The sequence below is a fragment of the Meles meles genome, chromosome 18, assembly GCF_922984935.1.
Source record: "Meles meles chromosome 18, mMelMel3.1 paternal haplotype, whole genome shotgun sequence".
In the NCBI taxonomy this organism is placed as follows: Eukaryota; Metazoa; Chordata; class Mammalia; order Carnivora; family Mustelidae; genus Meles; species Meles meles.
In genome coordinates this window covers 50,001,757-50,008,660 of record NC_060083.1, presented here as the reverse complement: position 1 = coordinate 50,008,660, position 6,904 = coordinate 50,001,757, and the positions used below count along the sequence as shown (strand labels likewise).

General features: G+C 50.1%; 1 pseudogene; it reads left to right on the top strand.

Annotated features, from left to right (window-relative positions):
• The first annotated feature begins 3,303 nt into the window (after positions 1–3,303).
• On the top strand, positions 3,304–4,284 carry LOC123930069 (annotated as a pseudogene).
• The last annotated feature ends 2,620 nt before the right edge of the window (positions 4,285–6,904 follow it).

The following is a 6,904-nucleotide window of genomic DNA, read 5'->3' as shown; positions in this document are numbered from 1 at the left end:
GATCTACCTTAAGATTCTCCAGTTTTAAAAAAGTGGCGGAATATAGATAGAAAAACAATAGTATCTCTGAGTTGTTGAAGCTGGGTGATGGATACATGAGGGTTCATTGTATTCTTTTTATTTTTGTGCATGTTTGAGAATTTTCATAATAAAAAGTTTTTAAAAACCAGTTCTTTAATGTCAGATATCTACTTGGTTTTCCACTGTCTCATAAGTTCATAAAATTGATTGAAGTTGATCGTTAGGTCTTTTAGTCTCTCTCTCTCTTTAAGAAATTGGGTTGCTTATTACAGGGTTTGTCACTGTTTGGATTTTGCTTTTTGCACCCCCGTGATAGTTTAACCTGTTCCTCTCTATATGTAATTACCTGTGGATTTGGAAGTAGAATCCAAAGGCTTAATTAGTTTCAAGTTTAATTGTGGGGGACAAGATTTTTTCCTAGGTTGTGCTCTCCCATCAGGAGGCAGTCATGTCTGGTGGTTTCTCTTTTGGGGATGCCAGCAGCCCTTGACCGTGCTTAGGTCAGCAGTTCTTTAGAGGTAATAAAACAGCAATATTCTGATTCTCTTCTTCATTCATTAGCTAGAATATTTCTGTAAAGAAAAAACCTCTATTACTTGCTTAGAAGTATGAGAGAGGTAGGATAAATGCGGATTTATCCCCTTTAAAGTTCTCTTTGATGTTCAAATTGTCCTATCTTTGACTGGGGGGAGCCTCTTCAAGTTGGCCTGGAGTCCTTTTGACACAACTTCAGGAGTATTTTTTTTTTTAAGATTTTATTTATTCATTTGAGAGAGAGAGATCACAAGTAGGCAGAGAGAGGCGGGGGGGGGGGGGGGGCGGGCTCCCCGCCAAGCAGAGAACCCGATGCGGGGCCCAATCCCAGGACCCTGAGATCATGACCCAACCCGAAGGCAGAGGCTTTAACCCACTGAGCCACCCAGGCGCCCCACTTCAGGAGTTTTTAATAGGTTCCTTTGTATCTAATATTTCAGAATTTCTGTAAAAAGCCCTGATTCCTTTTAATGGAAAATAGTATTTGGAGGCTGAATTGGCTATTGGGGATGCTCATTGTTAGAAGGTGTTCTTTGTTTCTAGGTCTTTTCAGTGTTTAGTACTAGGAAATGTGTGTGTGTGTGTGTTTTCCCCTGAAGTAAAAAAGTCATGGGGTGGGGGGCGTGGGTGGCTCAGTGGGTGGGGGCCTCTGCCTTCTGCTCAGGTCCTGATCCCAGGCTCCTGGGATTGAGCGCCAAGTCCAGCTCTCTGCTCAGCGGGGAGCCTGCTTCCTCCTCTCTCTTTGCCTGCCTCTCTGCCTACTTGTGATCTCTGTCTGTCAAATAAATAAAAATCTTTAAAAAAAAAGTCATGAATTCACACCAGTACTTTATATTTAAATTCAGCACTGCAGTGTGTGTGTGAGAATCAGCTTTGAGATATATTTAATAAACTTATTTATTTCAAGTACAATTATAAGTACAAATTACGAATTTTGATAAATGTGTAACCACCACCACAATGACAATATAGAACATCTCCATCACCCCAAAAATGTCCCCTCATGCCTTTTAGTACTGCAGAGTTTTTACTGAAATTCTTTTATCATATTCCAAAATCCCAGTTCTCAAGAATACTGAGGAGGCTGGGGCGTCTGGGTGGCTCAGTTAAGCCTCTGCCTTCAGCTAGGTCATGATCCCATGGTCCTGGGATTGATCCTTGTTAGGGTCTAGGGTCCGTGATCAAAGGAACGAGACTGACACAAAGCAAAAATTAAGCAAAGTTTTATTTCGCTCCATGCATCAGAAACTAAACTGCATCAGAAACCAAACTGCATCAGAAACCAAACTGAATCAGAAACCAAATTGCATCAGAAACCAAACTGCATCAGAAACCAAACTGCGCTGCTGATACTCTGGGCGGTGCAGGAGGCGGTGCCGCTCGCTGTGGCGCCGCTGCCGCTGCTGCTCGCGGTGCTGCACGGGGTGGTGCCGCTACCGCTTCTGCTCTGGTGCAGGGGCGATGCCGCTAGCAGTGGCGCCGCTGCCGCTGCTCGCGGTGCAGGAGGCGGTGCCGCTAGCAGTGGCGCCGCTGCTCGCGGTGCAGGAGGCGGTGCCGCTCGCTGTGGCGCCGCTGCCACTGCTGCTGGCGGTGGTGCACGGGGTGGCGCCGCTGGTGTTACAGCTCAAGGCGGCGCCGCTGCTGCTCTCGGTGGTACACGGGGCGGTGCCGCTACTGCTGCTGCTCGCGGTGGTGCACAGGGCGGTGCCGCTACCGCTTCTGCTCTGGTGCACGGGCGATGCCGCTCGCTGTGGCGCCGCTGCCACTGCTCGCGGTGCAGGAGGCAGTGCCGCTAGCAGTGGCGCCGCTGCCGCTGCTACTGGCGGTGGTGCACGGGGCGGCGCCGCTGCTGCTCTCGGTGGTACACGGGGCGGTGCCGCTACTGCTGCTGCTCGCGGTGGTGCACAGGGCGGCACCGCTCGTGTTACAGCTCAAGGCGGCCCCGCCGCCGCTGCTGTTCTGGTGCACGAGGCGGTGCCGCTTGCTGTGGCGTCGCTGCCGATGCTGCTCTGGGCGGTGCACGGGGAAATGCCGCTCGCTGTGGCGCCGCTGCCGCTGCTGCTCTGGGCGGTGCACGGGGAAATGCCGCTCGCTGTGGCGCCGCTCGTGGCATCGCAGTGGTGCACGGGGCGGCGCCGCTCATGTTACAGCTCAAGGCGGCGCCGCTGCCGCTGCTGCTCTGGTGCACAAGGCGGTGCCGCTTGCTGTGGCGCTGCTGCCGCTGCTGCTCTGGGCGGTGCACTGGGCAGTGCACTGGGCAGTGCACGGGGCGCGCCGCTCATGTTACGGCGCCGCTGCAGCTCGTGTTACAGCTCCCGGTGGTGCAGGGCTCTTGCTAAAAAAAAAAAAAAAACCCTCCTCCATCCAGCCTCACAGACCATCTTTTATAGAGGTGGCTGAGCCCCGCCCACACACAGGTGGCCAATCGGATTTCAACCTACCACAGTTAATATATGCACACCCCTCTGACTGAATACGGCTATCTGGCCTGGCCCGCCCCTATATCCGGGGTTTACAGTTCCTCTGCCTAATCAGGCCCCTACAATCCTCACATTGGGCTCCCTGCTCAGTGAGGAGCCTGCATCTCCCTCCTCCGTCCCCTGCTTGTGCTCTCTCTCATTATCTCACTCTCTCAAAATATTTTAAAAAAAAAATATTGAGGGTAATAATAAAATTAGAAAGCCATGCCCCACAACTGCTCATTTGCTTGATCTCACTTTATGGCAGTCTCAGAATTGCCATACCAATATGACCACCATAGGCTTACTGAAAAGTTTAAATTTGAGGGGAGGGAGCCTGGTAACTTGGTTACGCATCGGACTAGATTTCAGCTCAGTCATGATCTCAGGGTCCTGAGATGGAGCCCCGTGTCAGGCTGTGCGCTCAGCGGCGAGTCTGCTTGTCCCTGTCCCTCTGCTCTTGAACCCCCTCCCCTGCTCACAGGCCCTCGCTCGTTCACTTGTTCACTCTCTCTCTAAAATAAAATATTTTTTAAAAAGTTGAGGGCATCCTCGCCAGGCAAGATGGCGGCGGCCAGGACAGCCCGGAAGTGACTGCGCACCAAGCCGTGTGCCCCGCGGCCTTTCCGGAGGGCCGCGTGGTCTGAAGAAGGGAGCTCCCAGCTTTTCCTGCCGCGGCCATGGGGATGTCCCAGTCATGCCTTTGCCCTGATAGGCAGGCTCAGCACTTGGCGCCAACCTGGAACCTCCTGGAGACTGCAGTGGAAGCAAAGCTCGAGACCGGCCTCCTCGCAAGTCCCTCAGTCCGGACCCGCGCGACCCTGAGCGCTCTGTGCCTGCGGGCGGAGGGAGGCGCAGCTGCCCCCAGGGCTGCCACCTCTGGCGGCTGCTCTGCCCTTTGACCTACACGCTCTGCCAAGCCGAGGCTCCTGTGCGCGGGGAGAAGCTGTCAGTGTGCACCTCAGATTGGCCGTGCTGACCGGGGCGGGCAGTTTGTGGCGGCAGGAGAACGCGCGCCAGGCTCTGGTTCCCAGGTTATCACCACCCCTGAGTGGGCCGGGTATGTGGAGAAAATCACGGGCAGCTCATCTAAGAGGAATGAATTCAAAAGCGGCCGCTCAGCTCTGACGGAACAACACTTAATTCTGCAAATTTGAAGGAATCAGTCGTGGGTGTGGCCTTGGTCTTGGCTTGCCTTGTCATCGTTGGTCAGCGGCAGCTGGACAGAGAAGCTCTGGAAAAGGTCCGGAAGCAAATCGAGTCCCTGTAGCTACCTTCCACTTCCACTCTTTGATAGGGGGTCTTAGGGATGGTACCTCAGACACAGACGGTAGAAAGAACAGACTTGTGTCCTTTGTTCTTGGGAATTTGTGGTGGCACCTCCTTCTCTGTCTCTTGTCCAGATAATTAATGATCATTAATGAGCAAAACAGAGAAATACAGGATAGTTTTCTTCTCTCCAAGAGTCGGAGGCTTAGGGGGCGCCTGGGTGGCTCAGTGGGTTAAGCCTCTGCCTTCAGCTCGGGTCATGATCCCGGGGTCCTGGGATCGAGCCCTGCATCGGGCCCTCTGCTCAGCAGGGAGCCTGCTTCCTCCTCTCTCTCTGCCTGCCTCCTGCCTACTTGTGATCTCTTAATCTGTCAAATAAATAAATTAAATCTTTTAAAAAAATTAAAAAAAAAAAAGAGTTGGAGGCTTAACCACTGAGCTACCCCACCACAAGAGAGTTCTTGAAGGCACTTGTTGGCTATGTTATATACCACATCTTCCTGTAAGGAAGCATGGGAGAAATTTCTTTCAGATAGTTTCACCTGGCCTGTTATTATATGTTATATGTTTGTTCATTTTGTTCATTCCAAAAGGCCTTTTTGAGCACCTAAGTCCCAGGGACTGTCGGTACTGAGGATGTAGTGGTGAACAAGATAGGCCTTTCTAGGGGTGGATAGGTGGGAACAGACACTAAGCAGGTAGGCACATGGACAATTTCAGGTAATTTCAGATAGTGATAGTGTTGTAGGTACTAGACAGGTTGATGTGCTAGATCATGGCTGAGATCGTGTGCTTTGCCTCGGTGGTCAGGAAGCTCAGAGCATGTGACCTCCACATTGAGACTGAACGATACAAAGGAGTCAGATGTGTTAAGATCTGGGGCAGAGCATCCCGGACAGAGGGACGAGGAAGTGCCAAGGCCCTTAGGAGGGAAGAGGTGTGGAGTGGCCAAGGAGCAGAAAGGTCAGTGGGGGCTGGAGTAGGTGAGCAGAGGGGAGATGAGTAGAAGATGAGGTCAGAGAGGTAGTCAGGACCCACATCACTTAGAGCCATGGTGAGCACAGCAAGTCTTCTGGAAGCCACTGGGGCAGGAGAGGATGCTTTGAGTAGAGAAGGGACATACTGTTATTTTGAAAAGATTGCCATGGGAGTGGGATGCAGAGGAACAGAAGGCAAGCAAGGAGGCCTGTTAAGGAGCTCTGACAGGTGATGGCAGCCAGGACAAGATAGGTCGCAGTACCCTTCTTAGACCCAGCAAGAGGAGCCCCTGCACTGGGTCTGGTCTTTGAGCATCTTCCTCTGGCCCTTCTCCTTCTGCATCCTTCCCCACAGGATGTTTGAGGGGCCACAGAGGCATGCTTGGAGATCATTGTAGTCCTTAGGTGTTTAATTTTTCTAACCTGTAAATCAGTTACAACCTCTGGTGTGGTGTATTGGGGAAGGGGTGAGGGCATAGTCCATGTCCCTCGAGGGTGAAAAGGAAAAAGGAGTAAACAGTGAGTTTCAGGCATCACAGAACTGTTGATCATTCCTTTGGTTAGGTCTCCTTTACATCCTTCCTGAGAAGCATCGCTGAGAGAAGGCAGTCTCCTTTGGTTGTAATCCATCAGCCCTGGGAGCAGAAGGGGCAGCTGGTCCTCCCCGCAAGGCTTTGTGCTGCCTCATGTTACCCTGCAGGTACCACTTTTTCCCAGTTTCTATTGAATTATTGGTGGCTTGGGTTTTTTGTTTGTTTGTTTGCTCAATAATTTGTAAGAGCTTGTTATGTATTATGGAACTTCAAACTTTATGTGAGATGTGGGTTAAAAATATTTCCCCTACTAATTCTTTTGGCTTAACTTACGATTTTTAAATATAATTTTAAAATGAGTCATCTAATTAAATTTAACAATCCTTGATGTCTTTGAATTGTGAGTCATACCTAGAAAAGCCTTCCCCTCTCTTTTTTAAGTTTTTTTTTTATTTTTAAAGATTATTTTTAAGTTCCTCCTATTTTCTTCTAGCACTTCTCAGGCTTTATTTTGAGGTATTTTAAGATTTGACCTATCTGACTTTATTTCATTGTAGAGAATAAAGTAGGGGGTTCAACTTTTTTTAATGTGATTCTCAAGTTTTTACAATATGGTGAAAGATTCGTCTTTTCCCCACTGGTTTATTTTATTTTATTTTTTTTAAAGATTTTATTTATTTATTTGAGAGACAGAAATCACAAGTAGGCAGAGAGGCAGGCAGAGAGAGAGGAGGAAGCAGGCTCCCTGCTGAGCAGAGAGCCCAATGAGGGGCTCGATCCCAGGACCCTGAGATCATGACCTGAGCCGAAGGCAGAGGCTTTAACCCACTGAGCCACCCAGGCGCCCCTATTTTATTTTATTTTATTTAAATTAATTTGACAGACAGAGATCACAAGTAGGCAGAGAGGCAGGCAGAGAGAGAGGAGGAAGCAGGCTCCCTGCTGAGCAGAGAACCCAATGAGGGGCTCGATCCCAGGACCCTGAGATCATGACCTGAGCCGAAGGCAGAGGCTTTAACCCACTGAGCCACCCAGGCGCCCCTATTTTATTTTATTTTATTTAAATTAATTTGACAGACAGAGATCACAAGTAGGCAGAGAGGCAGGCAGA